The sequence below is a fragment of the Pipra filicauda genome, unplaced genomic scaffold (assembly GCF_003945595.2).
Source record: "Pipra filicauda isolate LSUMZ 115617 unplaced genomic scaffold, ASM394559v2 scaffold134_size1991817_pilon, whole genome shotgun sequence".
NCBI lineage: Eukaryota > Metazoa > Chordata > Aves > Passeriformes > Pipridae > Pipra > Pipra filicauda.
This window is the reverse complement of record NW_024103818.1, coordinates 666,596-688,203: the sequence shown is the minus strand read 5'-3', so window position 1 is coordinate 688,203 and position 21,608 is coordinate 666,596. Positions and strand designations below refer to the sequence as shown.

General features: G+C 35.3%; 1 protein-coding gene across 5 annotated transcripts in view; it reads left to right on the top strand.

The window, feature by feature from the left end:
- DPH6 (diphthamine biosynthesis 6) overlaps positions 1–21,608 on the top strand; it is a 197,082-nt gene that overhangs the window by 107,080 nt on the left and 68,394 nt on the right. The window lies entirely within an intron of this gene.

Genomic DNA, 21,608 nt, shown 5'->3' with positions numbered 1-21,608 from the left:
GCAGATAGAAAAGGATAATCAGCATGTAGTTGACAAAACGGACATGACAGTGTTACTTACATGCTGCGGCATTTCTGGAAATAGGCATGTAGAATTCAGACAGGCAAGGGGAACACACTTATTTACAGTAGCATAGCAAGAAGAAAAGGTCCAATGTCATGAATTGACCATGGTTTATTTATGGAGCATCTGACAATGAAGCAACAGTCTTTGGTATTTAGAAATCTCTCTTGCCCAAGAACAGTATAACTAGTGCTCATAGGTTATGTTATTTATCATTTCAATATCTGGTTCTACTTGAGGAAGACATTTTGCAACGTCTCCTGTATTTGTCTGTCTTTATACATTTCAAACAACAGATTAATGCCGGTGGTTCAGTAACACTGATCATTTGTGACAGTTGAGCATTTGTGAGTTGAGGGTCTAATAACAAAATCAAAATAGAAAAGGGAAAAATAAAAAGGAAATTGTCACTTCTAAGGACCTACTTTACTGTCTGTGGGATCCAAATAATACTTCCTACCTGAGGTTGATCGTCAGGCTGCTGTCTTTCAGATGGTTGTTATTATAGAATTCTGATTTTTGAAAACTGAATTACCTTAGGGTACAACTCACCATAAATAAATCTTTCAACACCCAGTACCTGGAATCAAGATATATGTGAAACTAATAACACCGCACAGTTACAATTTGATCAAGTGTGTTGGTGTGGGGTTTTGGAACAAAGTATTTATAGGTTTCTGCATAAAAAATGTGTTTAAATAATGTCAGCCCAAATCACTAAAAATATTTTTTTGCTCTGCAAAATAGTAGCTTTCTGTATAGGTTCTGTGAGGTTTTGATCTCTTCATTTCCCACAGTTTACAACTTTAAGTTTTCAGGCAAATTGCTGTGCTACTCAGGGATCAAAATTGATGTGTGCTACCAGTGAAGAAAAAATACAATTTCTGTAAGAAGAAAACGTTCCTATAGATTGCAAAGTGTCTATAGATTGCAAAAAATGGACTATATCTTTTATTGCATTGAAACCCCAGATCCTGTATTATTTAGTATTGCACTGTACATGGTGAAGAAAAAGAATCTCTAGAAGCCCAAGTGTGTTTTTATTATTTTGCTGGGTGGTTCATGCTGATTATATTTTTTAGATGACACAATAAATAATCTTTGCATCTCTGTATTTTCAGGCTGGTTGATAGTTTATTATTAAGATACATTCTGATAATGTTTGAGTGAAAAGCAACAAGTGTTCAGTTTTTCTATAGTTCCTTTACCAATGTTTTTCAGAAAATAGTTTGCACTGTCTGCTTCAGTTATATAACTTGATTTTGAGTTTTGGGGGCTGATGGTGATGAGTGAACAACTTTGATTTAGTAAGTAATCTTTAAAAATCTCAGAGCAAAGGATGACTATTGGTAGTGTTTTCCTCTGTGAACTAATTATAGAATATAGAACTACAACATCCAGTGGTAGGAGACCAGAGCTCAAAACAAACAGAAATGATTGAGAAATATAATAGCCTTGAAACTTTAGATTTAAAATTGCTGTTTAATTACTTGTGTTAATTTAATCTTGATGAAGAACTTCCAATTAATTATTTTTTTTTTGATTTGGCCTCTGTGTGAAGTTTACTGGTATCTGGTGATGGATTTAAAACATGTCCATAGGATTCCTCTTTCTCATAAGAGGAACTATGTAAAATGCTTAAACTGTGATAGGGTCTCCACATGATATTTTGTGAGAATATGGTATGGAAGTATACAAGAAACAGGTCATGTAATTTCTTATGTAAATTTTTCTCCATTTTTTCCATATCTGATTGTAAGACTTCATTAACCACTTTTTATAGAATCCATGTGGTATTACCATGGATTCAGTAGCTTATTATGTTGAATAGAATTCACATTTTCTTTTATTACCTTTGGAGAAAGGCAGTATGTAATATGAAATATTTGATATCACTTCCATTTAAATGGGGGGCATTCTAAAATTAATAAAATGCTGAAATAAGGATAAAGTTAGATGATATCGTTCCAAAGGAAGGATAGGTGGCCATAAGAGGAAAACTGAGGACTTTTTTCTAGATCTATAAGAATTTCAGAGAGAAAAACACAAACTGCTTTCACATCTGAAAATCTTCAGATAAGTTAATGGAAAAAATACTTTGTGAATACATAGTAACTGTTGTTCTTCAAAAATTACTTTCCTCTAAAGGGATTTTGTTTATTGACTATCAGTGACTTCCAATGTAATTCATCAGCATGTATGAAAAAACCCACAGTTTTGTTTTTCCAGTCATTCATGCCACAGCTTCAGTCTAGAAATTGCTGGTTGATCTATGTTCCCTCTGTTCTTATAGTTCTTAACTTAAAATATTTTTTAGATACAATTCTTCTGTAATACACGTATATATATGTATATATATATTTATTTATATATATATATATCTGTCTCATTCTGATTCCTTAGATCTTCCAATGTAGGTTTTAATTTCAGAACAAGGAATTAACCTCATTAAGATCCTTAGTAGGTTGTGCCAGTCACCCAACTCAAGAGAAGGCAGAGATAATGGAAGGCAAGAGAACAAAATTTATACTGGGAGAGGGCAATACTACTTGTATTTTTCTGGAAATAGGTTCTTTACTGGAATTCATGTTCCTGACCAGTGTGGTTTTGGGTTTGATTCTTTGAAAGCCCAATGTTTTAACTTTCTGTAAAACCACACTAGTGTAAAACAGACTCAGGGCAGTGGTCAGTATGGATCTTTCTAACTTGTTTTGATGTCGGATTAGAGGGTGTAAATCTGAAACCTTGTGATGTCATATAAAAAGTAATTTTTTCAGGGAAACAATTTATATTAAAAATAACTGTTTCCTGCCCTGTAAACTATAGAACACCAGAGAGAACCTAAATATATAAGTAATTTTCTTTGTTGGAATTTCATAACTAAAGCATATGTTTAAAATTCTGTTACACCATTTGTGAATTCTCTAGAAATTTACTATAATATTTCATAAAGTCTATTGCTGTATCTCTTAGCCTTAGTAAAGAAAGGAGGCAGTCATTCCTCTTTTGGTAGTCAGGGGAAAAGTACAGTTAAGTCAGTGCTTTACAGAGAGTTTGTCCTTGGCATCTTTTTTTCAATTGTTCTGTAAAAATGGGAAAAGGATTTGAAGGAAGAAGAAATAGGAGTACAGAAGCAATATCATTTTTATATGAGACAGAGTGAGCACAGTATCCTGAATACATTGTGGTAAAACTATTTAGAGAATCTGGGAGTGGAAAGATACAATCTGTAGATTGGAAATTGAGTTGAAGGGAGTCAGACTGCACTCACACAGCTAAATTGTGTGGTACTCAGTTATTGACATTTCAGCTACTTCCATATTGCATTGTCCTGAGAAGGGGAAAAAATGAGAAACAGTAGAACAGAAAATATTAGCACTGAAAGGAAGAGCAAATAGATAAGTAAACACGGGGAAAACTATTGTTAATGATTTGGAATGTCTAAATCACATTTATTTAAATGTGTGATGGAGCTGTGAATTACACCAAAAGATGTCTTGCTCATGTGCAAGTCCGTACAGATGTTTCACAGAATCACAGAATGGCAGAGGTTGGAAGGGTCCTCTAGAGGTCATAATGTCCAACCCTCTCCTCAAGCAGGGCCACCATGAGCAGGTTGCCCAGGACCATGTCCAGACACCTTTTGATTATCTTCAAGGAGGGAGATTCCATAATTTCTCTGAGCAACTCATGCCAGTGCTCAATCACCTCACAGTAAAAAAGTGTTTTCTAATGTTCAGAGGGAACATCTTGTGTCTCGTTTGGTGTCCATTGCCTCCTGTTCTTTTATTGGGCACCACTGGTATGAGACTGGCTGCATCTTCTCTGCAACCTTTCAATTAGTTATATATAATAATGAGATGCCCTCCCTCTAAAAGCAAAATAGTCAAAGTTCTCTCAGCTTTTCCTAGTAGGTGGTCCAGTGTTTTGATCTGGGTCCAGTGTTTTGGGCTTTGGTGACACTGTCTCTTGTACTGGGGAGCCCAGAACCAAACACAGTGCTCCAGGTGTGGCCACCAGTACTGAGAAAAGGAGAAGGATCACCTCCCTCAGTCTCCTGGCAATGCTTCTCTAAATGGAGCCAAAGATACCGTCTCCCTCTGTGCGGAAAGGGCACATTGCTGGCTCATGTTCAACTCGGTGTCCACCAGGACCCACAGGTCCTTTTCCACAAAGCTGCTTTCCAGTCAGGCCCCATCACGGGTTTGTTTCTTCACAGGTGCAGTACTTTCAACTCCTTGTTGAACTTGATGAGATTCCTCTCAGTGCATGTCTTCAGAGGTCCCCCTGCATGGGAGCACAACTCTCTACTCCACCGGGTTCTGTATTATCTTCACTCCACCCGGTTCTGTATTATCTTCAGACTTGCCAAGCGTACACTGTGTCCCATCATCCAGATTATGAATGAAGATGTTGAGCAGAACTGGACCCAGTACAGGCTCCTGCATGTTCACCTGTGAAACTTTGTGCCAGTGATCCCACCCTCTGGGCCTGGCTGTTCATCCAGTTTTCAATCCACCTCACTGTCTGTTCATCCGGCCCTTACATCAGCAGCTCTCTTGGAGGATGTTACAGGAGGCAGTGTCAAAAGCATTACTGAAGTCCAGGCAGACAATATTTACTGCTCCCCCCTCACCTACCAAGCCAGTCATTTCATCATAGAAATTCAGTCTGTCCTATCTTCACACTCAGCTCCTCTCTAAGTCTTTCCTGGGTGAGGGACTCTCTGCTGAGTGTGTCTGGGTGCAGCCTCCTGGTATGTCCAGGTGACAGCAACTGGGGAGAGGGGGATCCAGGGGCAGCTGCTGTGCAGATGGAGTGTCTGAGCTGGGCTGCTGGGCAGCTGGGCTGCTTGGATCCCCAGCTTGGGATCCAAGTTGTAAGTGTGCATGTTTATATTGTTTCCAGTGCAACTCCACCCCGCGCAGCCAGGGAGGGGAGCAGGCTGAGGCTTTTGATGATGTCTCGGTTTGTGTGAGGGCTCTGTGTGTCTGACTGCGTTGATTGGTGTGGCTGGCCAAGGCTATTTGTATATATGTGGTGCATATGTCTGATCTGTGTGCCTGTACCCACTGGGAATATGTCTTGGCCTGGCTACGGGTTGGAGTGGGTGAATGGAGCTGCGACAGCCTCACCTCTCTCGGGCTGTTTGATGCAGCCTGATTCCTCTTAACTAGTAAGAATATGGAACTGCAGAAAAAAGGAAAACAAAGCACTGAGATAGAAAGTAGAAGGGAAGTGAAACAATGCAAAAGTGTAGGAAAGCTATTTATTTAAGTTTGTATTATTATATGAGGCCTTTGCAAACTGTAATATGCTTATTTCTACATTACTATTCTTGCAATTTGTAAAGTGAAAAGAAAAGGACTCTGCCCAGAGTCTTGAGCAATGTGAAGTGTCCCTTTCCCACAGATCTTCCTGTGTCCTCAAACCAAATAGGAAAAAGAAGGGGACCAGTGTAGCTCTGTGATATAGCAGGGAGCCCGTTTTCAACATTTTTGCTTGTTGGAGTAAAGACTATGAAATTTGTGCAAAAAGTAAAATGGTTGAACTGCCTTAGACGTATGTTTAATTTAACCTTTCCTAGTTTGGAGAAAAGTAACCAGTATTGCCAAGGTTTAATTTGGCATCCTTTTTCAAGCTGTTACATTTTTTTTCCAGAATTTGAACCTTTTTCTTAAACTTAAAAATTTGAAAGAAACTTGCAGCAAGGAAGGGCTTTTGATTTATTCTTCTAGAACGGAGAAGCAGTCAAATAGTTATTTAAATATTTGTTTTCTAAACAACGTTGCAGGGAATTAAGATGTCAACCAACCATACTTGCAGGCATCTCCATTACTGAATTTAACCTGTTTTTCTGAAAAGTACTCGAAGTAGGGCATGGAAGCCTGTAAATTGAAAAGAGAGTAAGATGAAGGCGAGAGAGCTATGGATGAGTGAGACCTCCAGTTTGACTGGTGGTGTTTTCCCTTCCCAAGAGGGAAGACCAAAGCGGATTAAAGATGAGCAGGTTCCAAGTGATTAGTTCAGTTTATTACATTCTCAGCTGAATCCTTCTTTGTCTGTGTGCTTGCCCAGCCTTCCCTCCTGCTCCGAGACTCCAAAAGTTAATTACTGTAATTTGCAAAATGTACATACAGTGCCTTAGTACATGGAAATCACAGAGGTGGGTCTGAAACCCTGCAAGACTGCCTTGGCACCTCACCACCACTTTGCCATCCTTCTTGTTTCAGCTCTGTGCGATGTGTCTGTTCACAGTTCCGTTGTTTTCTGTGCTAAGTAGAAAAGGTGGCTGTTCCTAATTGTCTCCTAGCTCTACACACAATTTTTATTCCTGTGTCTTTTGTTTATTCCCTTCCTTCTGATTACAGAAAATCATTCTGTTCAGAAAAATTAACTACCTTCTTCATTTAGCTAGCATTCAGGAGGCTCAGCATGACAGTACTTTGAAACAAAGATGCTTTATTTTCTCTATACTGGTAGTTAACTAACCGTATTTTCATATTGAGATGGAAGTTCATAACATTTTCTATTTTTCTGAGTTCTTCATTGCTCCATGGGTGCTTCTGGCTGCTGAGCGATTTTGAAAATCTGGTTGTATGTAAGGGAGACTCAAAACTTTAGAAGTACTCATATAGAATACAGATATTGCTATTTTCTGAAAATGTGAATTTATAGGGAAGTTGAATAAATATCACAGTGGTTACTGTCATCAAATATTTTTCATTTTATTTATCAGTGATACATCTATGCTCTCTGGATGTTGGATGTTACTTGATAATAAAATCCCATTAAAACTGAAAGATTATTGCAGTAATTACAAAAGTGGCCACTTGTTTGAGATTTGTTTCAGGATTTTTATTTGTTTCCTTTAATTTTTATTTGCTAAACCTATTTTTCAATTACATGTAGTCCTTTAAACATGTAAATACGCTTGATGGTCAAGTTGAAGGCAACCACATAAAAAGAATTCAGAATAACTTTAAATAAACCTGGAGGATGACTATCCCGTGCAGAGTTCTTACGTTCTAGGGAAGTCTTGTAGTAGAAGTGTCTGCCACGTGTGTGCCGTAGGCTCGATACGCAGTTGTATGGTGGGCATGGGCGAGATGGGAATATCTGCAAGTGCGTGAGAAGTTTCTACTGGGGCTAAGCTGCCGGATGTCTGGAGAGGACTAAATACAGAATAAAATTTATTGACAGAAGAAAGTGAAAACAGAACAAGTTAAAAAATCATGTACCTGTTTATGCAACCTGTTTTTTCTTTCTGCTCCCCTCCCATTCAACTGTCTTTCATAGACTTCTGAAATTTATACTAGCCTGTGAATCACTGGAAGGGTCTATCCAGAGCCTTCTGAAGATTCAGAGGACTTTTGGCTAGGCAACCAACTCTCTTTTCTTCAACAGTTGAGGACCTGGGATTCTTCTGAATTGTTTTTGATGAGAGAGTTTGTTTTCTCAACAAAACTGTGTTTGGCTTTTAGGGGGTTAATAACAGCTCCAAAATGAGATGTCTCAGTTTTCTTTCACATTTATCTTTTCACATTTTTGGGTCCCATTTCTCTCACAGGAAGATTTAAAAGATTCTCTAGTAAGGGTGCAGGTTTTCTCATAGCTACAGGTGTGCTATCCAATTTAAGATTTTGGTATTAAAGATGTTGCCTTTAAAATATATTGAAAAAATAAACAGTAGGTGAAAGATCCACAAAGATACCGGTTTTAAGCTTCACTTTGAAAAGCTATCCCTGGTTAGGCAAAACCAGAAATTTCTATTCCATCTGTAAGCTTTAGTCCGGCTTCCAGATCAAGTGCCTATATAATTATAATGATGAGGTATAAAAAGCTTTAAAAATTTAGCACAGTTGCACTCTTTTTCAACAGTAGTAAACTGAGAGTTTTGGGATATTTTTGAATTATTTGAAATATTTTAAAGATATTTATTATTTAATTATAAAGGCTGAGGCATACAGATGTAACATTTCCTTAAAATTAAATCATACTCCAGTCTACTCATGTAGAGGGTAATTGATTACCATGGATAGTTTCAAGAAGTCTGTGTTTGCAATTAAAAATGTTTCATTAGTTTGAAAGAGATTCCTCATAGCATGCACTTAAAATAAGCAATTAAATTTCTGCTATAGGTATAGATGCAGGTGAAACTTCCCCATGGCACTGTATTAGGTAATGCCATAGTTATAATTTTTGTTCCATTGTCTGTGACTATTTCAATTTTTTGTTGCAATTGGAAAAGGAATTATGCCAAAGACATTGTTGCTCAGTGGAATTGAACTATGGGACTACATTCAGACAGCACACTTCAGGTCAGGTTTCTACAGTATCTTCCAGTAATTTTTTTCAAGTCATCTGAACAATGTAACTTGTGTGTTGTGATGGTATTGTGGCAGGAGGCAGAGTTAGAGAACTCATAATTTGTACATCCTGTCACCACACAGATGTGGGGAATGTCCAAAGATGTTTAGCATGGACTGGTCTCATGCATATGCGTATAAGCAAGACCTTAAGTACTGGGGGAAACTTACTGTGAAAACTTACATTGTCTTAGGACTTTGGGCATGAATTTCATGTGTAATATTCTTTCATTTATAAATCTAATTTCTGCTAAAGGCACATTTGAGATACACACTGGACAATAATTTTGTGTATATTTTCATAGGTTAATATGTAATTTTAGCTGATGGATTCCAGATTTCAGGTATCAGGAGGATCAAACTAATAGGACTTATGTTACTTGTGGGGTTGCATTTTAGCACATCAGAGTGTTTTAGGTTGTATGAGCAGTGCAGTAGTATCTCAAAGAGATCATGGTGTCAGATCCATGGATACTGCAAGGCTTGGGGCGTCATCGTTGTAGGACCTATGTTTACTTCTACTGTCATCCTATAAAAAAGTTTTAAAGCTAGTATGTTATGCCCTTTTTTCAAACTGGGTGACTACTCTCACTATGCATAACAATTTTGACTTAACTGTGAGATTTCAGAAGACTACACTGCAGTACTCTGTCAGCTGTGAAGCAAATGACTCAGCTGTCCTGGAGACTAAATTCTGCTGTCCTCCTAGAATAACTTTAAGCTTTACTGACAGAGTGGCTTCCAGGAGCTCTGGGTGATGCTGTGTATGATTGTAAATAAACACTGTGTTTAAGTGTCCAAAGCTATTAGTCACATATCCTTCAGAAAAAACTTTCTGGTTATTAAATCTTTGCTATGAATTGAAATGCTTTTTAATATACTGGGATGAATTACAACTAAAAAAGCTTTTTGAGGATAAAAGTACCATGCATGAAGAAAGTAATCCAATTAGGAATGTCACCTGCCATGTTTCTGAACACGTGGTGTTATTGTCACTGAACTCATGTTATACGTCTGTGTGCATTGTTTTACTACTAATTCAGGCAGTCTGGGCTGCATAATTAGTCAAGGTGGGACACGAAAGGTTGAAAGATCTTGTGATGCCTATTGAAAAGCATCTGAATATGTTTTACATACAAGACTTCCTTTCTAAATGTAGGCAAATCATTTAATTGTACTACGTCACAGTTCTTTCTCTGCAAATTTGTGTTGCCCTGGTTCATTTTTCTTTCTGTGCAATCTCAGAACTCTAGAATAATGCCCATTTGTATGCATGGAAACTGATTAAAACCATAATTCACTCTGAGTTGATTGTGAGACATTGTAAATTCCATGGCATGCTTGGTTTTGTGGAAGAAAGCAGACTAGTTCTGTTGAGATCTAATGTATGCATTTTATATAGCTACAGGCTATCTTTAGGTTCATATGTATTTTGCCAGTTAGGACAGACAAACCCAACAGTCCTCTGATAGGAAGAAACCCTCTTAGCTTGTAGAGAAGAAAGAAGCCCTCTTCACTGTTTTAACAATCCAAGGTCAAACAGAGCTGATACATATGATCAATATTAATTTGAAATCTGTAACATGCCAGACTTCTGCAACAGTCTAATTTCATGGCAGTAAAACTCATGAATATATCAAAGGAAGAAATTGCGATGACATTCCTGCTTTGGAAAATTGGGCATTAAAAGCCCTAAATTGTTAATAAGATTTTTCTCTGATTGAGGGCTAACCTGAGAACTGCTCTTATCAAGGTCAAATGCCCAGTAAACAAGATTGGCAGTGTTGAAACTAATCTGCCAGCAGAAGAGAATTCTGTTTACTTCTCTGCATATGTGCTAGTTCCCTGCCTTTGTGGAAAAGGCATTGTAATAATAATAATAACTGAACAGGATGGGATTCCTGTGAAGGCTGGGATGAGTACAGTAAATAATATATTAGCACTAAAAGCAAAAGTATTACTGAATAATGGTTGATTTACTTTTTGTCATGTTAGGGTCATACAACTAATATGGCTTTACAAATATTGCAACTGTTCTGTGACAAACACTCAGATGAGACACACTTGATTTTATTATTATTATTAGTCATGCTAAACTGGACTTTGACAAATGTTATCATATGTATATAAATTCTAGAGTTATTAGATTGATCTCATCCCTTGGACAAATAGCACATAAAGTTAAAAAGAGATATGTTTATTTGGGACTGCGTCCTCTGGATACAGTTACAGCAGTCTTCTGCTAGTTGGGTGGAAAGGCTTTGAATGTTCCTTAAATGGATAGCTTACTAAACATTTGCCAAACATTTTCTTTCTGGGCCTTTCTCTTATGTGAAGGAATCTGTCAGATCTTATTCTGTGATTGAGGAGTTGCCTTAGGAATCTCAGTCAAGTCTGCCTGCGGCTCACATTGTGTGAAGTTCCAGCTTTCTTCTTCGTAACAGTAACAAGTCTGCAAGGTTATTTTTGTCCTAAATTCTGAAAAGGTAGAAATAAATTTAAATTCTATAAAAAATATGGACATTAGCTAAAGATTGGATGATGGTGAGTTTTCAGTGGCTACAAAGCATCCATTCTCTCAACTTTATACTTTAAAATGCCTGATAAATTAACAAACAAACAAAAAACATCCCTAGGCCGAAATATGTTGCTTGCTTACTTGCCATAATTGCTGAGCAAGTTTCAGAAAAAAATAAAAAATCATTTTACCTATGCAGTGAGTTGCAGTCTGCAGACAGAAAAGCGCTACAGATCCATGTAATGTAAATCAGAGGTAGCTGCAGGTAGAAACTTCAAAGTTGCCTTTTTCTAACTCCTCTCAGGAAAAATCCCTTACATACTAAGAAAATTAAGTAGAGCATTTGGCAATCAATATCAAGAAAGTATCAGGATTTTTTTTGAAAAACAAAACAAAAAAACCAGTCCTAAAATTAAAGTTAAGGAATAAAACACTGCAAAAGTCTGTTAGTATTGATTGGTTTACTGTGTTTTTCCTAACTATGTTCTGCAAATGAGTTTGGGTTTATCTTCTTAAATATAAATACACATTTATAATGGGCATGCATGTATATTTAACTTACCATCCAATACACATAAAGTTTTGATATGTATCCTAACATTTTGGTATTTCCCAATCAGTGCTTAAGTTTTCATCTCTGATATGTTAATATTGTTTATATGTGAGTGTTTATTTATCCTCCTGTGTGGTAATACTAAAACTAAAGTTCAAATCATCAATAAATTAACTTCCTGCTTATGCTACTCCTAGTTTCTCAACAATTAGGTTAATGTTAGAACTATATGATTAATGCAAGGCGTATTCTAGTTTTATGGAATTGCCTCTTATTCCTCTTACACTCTTCTTGGCACCTGTATGTGAGAAGTACATATAAGCCAATGCTAATATTGTTTTACTTTCCCACCCAAAAAAAGCACTGATATTGTACAACTGCTCAGGAACTTGGAAGACCTTACCCCTTTAATATTTTCTTCTTTTCAATCCATCTGGGTGAACCATTTAAATTAAATTTTTATTTACTGTATTTTTAGGATCTGTAATAATGATCCAGACTAAAGCAGATCTCATGGTGTTTCTTCTATGGGAATGTAAACAGGAATGTAATGCAAGGTAGAATATTTTTGTTAGGCGTCTAATCCACTGAAATTGTCTTAAATAAATACTTTCTTTGTTACAATAAATTTGTTACAATAATTTTTTTACTTGTTCATCTCAATTTTTCCATGAAAATAGCAAATGCAAACAGGTTTGTGTTAAGCTGCTTGTTGTTTTGTTATGAACTTGGAATGAGATTATTTGCTTGAACCCCTGTACCTCTGCAGTACAGTATAATACAAGTCCTGATCTTGCCATTAATCGCCGAGCAGCTGACAGGAACGCATTCAGCAAAAACGCTGGTTACACGTTTCTTATACTCACCATCCACGTTCGAAACAGTGTATGTGTAACTCTGTACAGGTTTGACTTAATCTTTATTGTCTTATAAAATGTCTGTAATGTTTTGTGAGCTTTCTAAAGACAGAAGCCTACCTTCCAATTAAAAGATAATGATCATGAGTTCTGTGATAATCAAGTTTTGTGTCCAAATTAATTTTCTAGTCTCATGCTGATCTTCAAGAAAGCACCATTTCCCACGTGGATGGGACTTGATCTGCATGATAGAAAGTTTTATTCTTCCCAACAACAGGAGTTTTTATCCCATCTACAAAAGCTGTGCTGGCCGCAGGCTATTGAGAGTCTCAAAGATTTCAGCTAATATAGTGAAAATTTCATTGAAAATATGTATTTGAGTAAATTAGAACGTGACTATTTCAAATGTAAATTTTGAAGCAGTGAAGACAAACTGTAGTTTCGTAGAATTAATCAAGTGCATTTTTGAAACATGAACATCCATCATTTCTGCTACAGTAATATTTATATATGCATGTATTTTAGCTATGTATATATTTTATGATCAAAGTTTATAAATTTTGGAGCATGAATTGCTGAATTCACTGTAGTTTTGTATGACTAATAGTAGCAGTAATAAATGACGAGGTACTTCAAGTATGACTGAGTTTGTGGATACTACATCCTTTGAGTAATGAACTGTTCTTTACCTTGATACTTTTCATGTCTTAAATGTTTTTAATCACATACAGCTTATATTACATTGGTTACCTGAAAGAATATTGAAGCTTTAATGATCCTTGTTTCATCAGTGTAAGAACTTAGCAGTATCCATCATACGATGTTATTCAGTATGACAGTTGCTCAGCTTATACTTCAGGGAAGATATCAAAGCTAATATCTAGTTTGTAGTATAAGTAATCTTTCGTGATTACCCGTTAGGATGATTTGGGACTGCCATCACCCCGGTGACTCCACTATATTCAGTTTTTCTAAAGATTTTATATTTCCATTTGTTAGTCTTTCCACTGTTCAGTTGCAGTTGCTAGAACAATAAATGTGAATACTTTTGGCTTCTCAGTCTTACATCTATACTACAAATAATAAAATCTAAAATACAGCAGCTCACCTATATAGCAGAAAAATCATCCTCTGATATTGTTTATCTGAAAGGAAATGCAGGAGAAGATTGCCATGACTGCAGATTTATTGGGCATTTATATGATGTCTGTATGGTTATGATGGTGTGTAATGCTTGGCTCCTTCTTGCAATAACTTTAAAGCCAGGGAAGTGACTGCTGGATTGACAGGATGAAAGCAGTAATAATAAAAGAGGGGGAAAGAAGACAACATGCATTTACAGTTGAGGTGTTTAAAACTTGCTTATACTACCTCCGGGTCATACAGATGTAGAGGGAATGTGACTGACCTGACAACTCCTAAATTTTTCATCAATTACTACTTAGCCTTCAGTAGAACGCTTATGACTTAATCCTCATTTGCGACATTTCTGTTTAGCTTCATTTCTTGGATTCTGAGATTGACTGAGATATTACTATTTCTATATAAACAGTTTATAAATATGCCAGTAGCACTTCAAGAACAAATAAAAACAAAAATCTTCCCTATATGGTTAAGTTGTAAAAATAGATACTCATATACACAGTCATTAATGACAGCATTGGAAGGCCTCTCTGTTAGCTTAGCTAGAACTGTATTTTTCAGCAAGCAGAAGTTCAAGATATTAAGTGTTGCAGGATAAGATCCTAAATAGGAAAAGTGAAGAATATTGGCGTATGCCTTTTATTGGGAATTCTTTCTGTTGTTTTCGTCCTTGGTCATTTCCACTGGACTGCTAAATACATGCAGGAATATGGAAGACCTAGAAGCACTTCTGCTCTCAGCTCCTATGGTTTGTGACTTTGCTCAGAGTACGTCTAACAATTTGGCTAAAATGGCAGCACTATCACAGCCTTTTCAGCTGCTATCACTGTCAATCCCTATGAAACTGAATGGGTGTAGTTACGAGATATTTTTAGGAAACATACTTTACATAGACAGGACCTGTGAAGGCAGTAAATTCCAGGACATAGGGAAGGATATGCAAGAACAGTGCTTTCCGCTTTAAATTACATGTTTTGATGTCTAATTAGAAAGTTTCAGTGGTTTCAGTGCTGACATCTGCTTTGTGTCATAGCAAGGAAATAGTACAGATTTTCACTCACTTTTTTTTTACAGATTTACTTTGTATTTTAATGGCATTTACACTTCACATAACAAAAGCAAGAAAAATTTTACATCACCTTGTGTGGCTCATATATTGTGGACCAGTTATCCATCTAGAGTTATAAACAATAGTTGCAAACTAGGTTGCAAACAAATTTTGCCTAAGGCATGAACCATAAATTAAAGTAATAATCATCTCCGTAAGAGACAACTTTTTTCCACTGCTCTTTTAAAATAAAAAAGAAAGTAGGTCAGAGAAATTTAGGATATTTTAGAATACGTACAGTATTGTATTGTTTGCCAGCACCTAATTTACAATTACAGAGCTGCATGAATATTGAAATGATTCAGCTTCCCATTATAAATGTATGTGGCAGTTTGGTTGTTGATCAGTTTATGAAGTTAATGCAAATGAAACTGTCTTCCTGTCAGCATTTGAAATATATAATGCAGTCATGTTGTATATTCAGGGACAGGCCATTGACAGTCAATTAACAAGTTTGATTGGTATGTCAACTCATTCTTTTGAATTGTTAATAGTATGTTAATAGCATTCATTTCTTTGTGCAGTCCCATTTGCAGCTTCACAGTTACAGCTATTTTTTATGATTCTGAGTAACCTAAAATAGTGCCTTAATAATAGATTATTAAACACCTGTCTGGTGTAGCTTAGGGAGGCTTTTCTAGACTGGGAGTTTGCAGTGGATCCCTTTGATATTCAAATCAACAAATGATAGCCTTTTTATTCAAAATGTAAGTTCTTTTGATGGTTAGCTTGTTAAGAAATATTCAGTTCCAGTCTGACCTGATCTGGTTTCCCATGGAAAAGATCTGATGCTGTTTGAAGGTTCATAAATGGAATGCCAATGACAATTTGTTGTTGACGTTTTGCTGCCTCAGCCTTCAGATGCTGCTGGTTGATGTGCCGCTTTAGCTTCACCAAATAATGCTTGCAGGTAAATGATCTTCTGATTGATCAGATAGTTTCAAAGCATAGAGTTCTCTTCTGTGGTCTGTAGTCATGGTTTTTAGGCTTGGAGGGGTACTTTAAAAGATGCATCAAAGTTGACAGATGAATCTCGAGGCAAGGAATTATGGGAGACAGCAGAATTATGGGGATATTTTTTAGAGAATAACATATCAGTGAGAGTTTTGAAGACCTTCAAAGGTCTATCAAACCAGCTCCCTATAGCAGATTTATTCCTCCTTTAAAAAAAATTAAAATTGGGTATACTGGTTAACTCTCAATTTCCTGTATTAGGAAAGTGTTGAGCTGGTTTATTGTTCTCTGATGATGTTTTAAAGGGCTTATTTCATTTGAATTTTACTGTTATCTTGTTCTGTATACAGAGCCTAGTCCTGTAAGGAGCAATTTCTGCTTCTACTAAATTTTGTATAAAATCAAAGCATTATACCACCTTACAAGATCAGGGTGTACAATAAATAACATTCCTTTACATAAACATCTGTGTCACCATGAGTTAGCATTAAAATAAACAAATAAAAATAGCAATTGGAATAACTCTGTTTCTCCACTGTTCTTCATATTTCAGGCATTATTCTTTTATGCCCTTCTTCATTCTCCATTAGTTCCCTTCCTGATTCTAGTGCAGCTATTTTTTTAAGAATCAGACTAGCTATTAGAAGCTCAAAACATACATCACAGAAATAGTTCATTTCTCTTTCGTTTGAGCATTTAATTATTCACTATCAGCATGTGATATTTTTTTCCACAAAAACATGTAATTGTTTTTTTTGTTGGAGAGCTATAAGAGTTAACTCCTTCAGGTCTGAATAGCAGGAACCCTGAGTTTTAGAGTCAAATGCTATGAACAGTTATATTGACAAGTGCAAACTCTGGAATCACACATTGAAAGATGCTGTACGTTAACTATACATCACTGGACTTCATAAAAAATAATTCTTGCTGGTTGAATTTAGGCCAAACTTTTTTTAACAACAAAGAACAGTCTTTTCACAAAACCCTAAAACATTACTTAAAACTGGTAGATGAACAGCCAAGTTGTGCAACTTCAATCTTTTATGTCATATAAATAAAATGTAAAATTTACATAAGACAGTTTCCATCATTGGAAATTTTGGCATTTTTGCATACTTTTCAAATACTAGGCACTGTTTAGCTGATAATTAGAAGCTCTTTCTGTTGGGCTGAAAGTGCAAAATATTAGACATTTATATTGTCACACAAGGTCATGTTTTTAGTTATGCACCTATAATTTTCCTAAGCTCAAAAAGCAATATTAAATACTTAAAATGTTCTCAGCTCAATTTGCACACTTTGATACAGCCTTTGTTTTTGAAGAATTACTCTATTGGTTATTTGCAAAATTTAAACTGAAGTTCAAAGATTTTCTGATAGTAATATTATCAGTATTGTTTCTAATTCATCATTTCTGTGCTTAAGTTTTAACCATTATACTTCAAAGAGAACTTCTTGATCCCATCTCACATTCACATTAGGTTTATGTAAGCATTTTTATTTTATTTGCAAAAATGTGGTAAAAACTACCACCTCTGCATGATTTTTATTTTGTCATCTTGTTGAAGATATTCAACAAGAATATTGCACAAAAACTGTATTCGTACAGAATCATTGGTCTGAATGTTCTGCAGTGTAAGGCTTATCTTAAGTATCTTTCAGAGTGCTAAATGCTTAGTATTTCAAAAAGGAAGAAGATAACAATGACCATCTCATAGCAGTTTGGAATACGTGTAATTTCAGTAGGTCATTTCTTTTTGGATGATGTTAGACTATCAAGATAGAAATCCTAATCAGGAATGTATCAATTTTGATTTAATATTCATTGTAAAGCTTTTGCACATCATAACTAGTGCTTTTGGTCATAGAGTAGGATCTTTCCATCCTATATCATCCAAGACTGTGGGTTTATTTAAACAAATTAGAACAGTTCCAATAGAAGATACTGAAAGATGTACTTCCTGGAGTGCCCACTGTCACCACAGCAGTGTCATTATCTGGCAAAAGGAAAATACAAAAGAAGAGATTTGAGCATGGATCTCAGCAATATTGCAGCTGAAAACCTAATCGCTGTATTATTCCTTGCTGCATTCTACCCCTTCCTTCCTCTTACTTACTCTCTTTTAGTTTCAACACTTCGTTTTCTACCCATTTTTATATCAGAGGACTTGACTCTGCAATTAGTTTTTGCTAACCAAAATATCTACTTTTATTAATAATGCAAACAAAAGGGCCAAGCACATGGTAAATTTGCAAGCAGTGGTTCTTGACCTTGCTTTGTGATGTAAGATGGATAGAAAGATGATTGCAGCTTGAATGGCAGAACATGAGATACAGATTGTATTAGTAATTCATTAGTTACTGATATACTGTCAATACAGTACAATTTCCAGTTCCCAACTATTATCCTTTTAAACCATTTAGAAAACTCCATGAAAATAAGTATTATAAGAGAACAGCAAGCTGAATGTACAAAAAACCCAGGAAAAAAACACACAAAAACCACCAGAAAAAATTAGAGAATGTATAAAGCAAGATTGCAAGATTGTAACTCCATACCCAAATGAATATGTGTTGTAGTACAGAATATTATTATAATACAGTTATATTCCAGTTGTAACACAGAATTTAAATAAAATTTTTTACAGAAATTTAATTTTTAAATGCTACAAGTTACCACTTAGTCAATAAGTAACTTCTTATCATGAAGTGCTGCTGATTTAAGTCGATATCTGCCCACTGAAACCTACATGGTAAAAATGCCTCATTGCATGTTTAGGAATTTAATGATATTTTATATAAGGATATTTTCCACACTGCAATTCTGATAAAAGGTCAATATTTATGCATACAACAAATAGAAGTTGTGAAAATATGTGTGGATCAGTGTATGTAGTGAATTTCTGAGATTGTTGTTGTGTTCCTGTAATTTCCATTAATTTTTAAATTTTAGGATAGGTAAATAGCATTCATGTAACAAAGACATGCATTTTGTTTCTTGGATTGCACTTCATGAACATTGTAATTCAGATTACATGAGAATGTATAATGCATTATCACTGTCAAATTACAAATTCTTCAAATTTGTAGATCAGGTCATATCTTACTGCTCAGAACACAGAATTTTAACTATGAATTCTTGCTGTAGTGCTGGATTTAGTGGGACTTTGCAACTGATACTATGGAATCCCTAATACCCAAACTCATTTCTTTGTCAAGTTTCATTTAATTGATGATGCAGAAAAGGTAATATGACATTAGTTTGGCCAAGAATATTAAGTATATTTGTACATCTTTGTTGAAAGGTTTCAGATTTTATGAGTATAATCAGAACCTGACTTGAAAATTTGCCTTGGAAGATGTATCCCTAGATAACAATATTCTGCTGTATAAGGAAGCATTATCACTGAAATATGAATAAATAGACAAAGGATATACAGTGTAAACACTCTATCATGTAGGTTATATTTTATATGCATTAGTATTATGTGTATTGTACAGGTATATCTAGTTGCATGAATAAGTTTCCTTTCATTTCCACTGGGAAATGGTGGATATACCTGTTATGAATTGGACTTCTCCACTAAATAATCTTTGTCATATATTAAGGTGTTTTAATGTTGACTATTGTTTAGGTAGTCACAGATATAAGTAAAATCTGTGTGAGACTAGGTATGCATAGAGGATGGGTAAAAAAAAACAACAAAAAAACCAACAAAACAAAAACCAACCAAACAAAAAACCACAGACACAAAAAAACCAACCAACCAACCAAAAAACACAAACAATTAAACAAAACAAAACAAAAAAAACCCCCACCACACTATGTGGCTAGAATCAGAACTATTACTTTTAGCTTAGTAGTACTGTAGTTACAGACAACTTGTTTTCAGTTACCTGCTTCTTCATTTTATTCAACTGCTTCTTTCCTGTCTCCCAGTTATCACAAATGAGCATCTTAAGGTAGCCAATGACATTCATGAAAAGCATATTTTGAGTAAGAATATTAAGCCAAGTGATGGCTGGGAACAAAATCTCTGTAAGAATAGAATGTCACGGTGTTAATGTGTTTCATACACTGTGAATTACTGTTGTGTGATGAACAGCTTTCACCTTTCAGTACAGAGTATTTTCTCTGCCTAGCTGTCCCTCTTCTGTTTATAATCACATTAAAATATTTGACAGTTGGCATGAATAAGTATTATAAAGACAGGTAGGAAAGGGAAAAAACCAACTCACTCTTCACAGGATTTTATGACTGCCGTCTTGATTCTCCTTGGATGCTGAATTCCAGAAGAGTGGTACAGCTTTGAACAGTAGCACCCTTATGGTTAATAGAAACTTAAATCTGGAAATTTCTACTGTGTCTTCTTGGACTGCTTTATCACTGCAGTGATTCTTTAACTGATGATTTAGTTTAGTGTAAGTGGACATTGTCAGTGGAAACTTCGGGTAATGTAGGAAGGATGGTATAAGTATTATGAATTGTAAGTGTAGATAGAGAAAAATGTAGAAATCGAGGAGGAAAGACTGTCGTGTGAACATGCTAGCTATAACTTTCTTTTTTTTAATACAGAACTGACAAAGAAACAATGCCAATATATTATAAAGCTGTTGTTATTTGAATAAATTTAGGATAATAGTCATGAATAGTAAAACCACAAATGGACTGTGTGGGAACCCCAAATGAATACTTAGGTAATCTAATGTAAGGTGTCGATATTTTCCACTTAACAGAAGGGGGGAAAGAGAGGTTTTTTGATTTTTACACCTTTACCCTGGCAGATTAAGATGCTTATCATAATTTGAATGCTGCTATGCTAGGCTGTAAACTGAAAATCAGTGATAATTATTAAATGTAAAAACTTATAGAAAAAAGTACTTAAACAGCTCTGAAGAATCATCTGAAACTTTGATGTGATCTGATCTTTTACAGTCTTGCTTTTGAAATAGGAAAACCATACTTTTTGTAAAGGTTATGATACCAATTTTAAAAAATTTTATGATACCAAAATTTTATGATACCAATTTTAAAAAATTTTACTCTGATTAGACCCGTGTCATAGAACAGAGTCTGTATCTTCTTTTGTCCTATGCTGAACATGCTTCTAGTAAAGAGCAGTTATGATTTAATACAAACTGTTAAACAGTTCTTCAGTCAAGTTTTCTCCCTTTTTCTGAATATCTGTACTTCAAAATATTTTTGCCATATGTTCTGGCATGAGTTTTCATTTTTCCTAAGCTAAGCCTCATTTTCTTATTGCCTGCCTTCATTTCAAACCTATCTGTGTCCGTTTTTATTATTTCTACTGCTGCACATTCCAATTTGTTATCCTCTGCGGGTTTCATTATCATCCTGTTAATCCCTCCTTCCATTGACTTAATGAAGATGTTAAACAAAATCAAGCCTAATACCAATCCCTACGGCACCCCACTTCAGTATATTGGCATTTTCATTACTCTCTCTTTACAGATTATCAGCTAGTTAAAAGCATTTATAATTAGGAGAATTAAAAAATAATTTCCAGATATGCCTTATCATATCTGGATCCGTATGAATTATAACCATTATCCTCCCCTATGTATTTATATATAATTCACTAAAAACCACAATCACCTGCAGTGGACATAATATGCATTTTCTAAAAATGGAGCATCCATTGCTCCATAGTTCATGTCCATGTTGAGTCATTTCTGTTACTTTACACTGCTGGATACTAGTCTTTTCCACCTTGTTTGTCTGGACCCTGAAAATGCCTTTAGTCTTCCTAGTAAATATTGATTTGATTAAGTGTCTCATTCTTCATCCCAACCCCAATTGTTAAGGAATAAACTCATCTTAGTAGATTTTTTTTAATTTGTTTTGTTTAGCATCTTTATTTGAAGTGATCCGAATAATAAATGAGGAAGTGTTAATCAATTTGGAGCTTTTACTCCATCTTGTAGATAAGGTATGTTCATAAAGCTGAGTGTTATGCAATTTTTCACAGTTGGCAGATTTTGCTAATGTGGTTGTGTGAGAACTTGTGATTTTTTTCAAAAG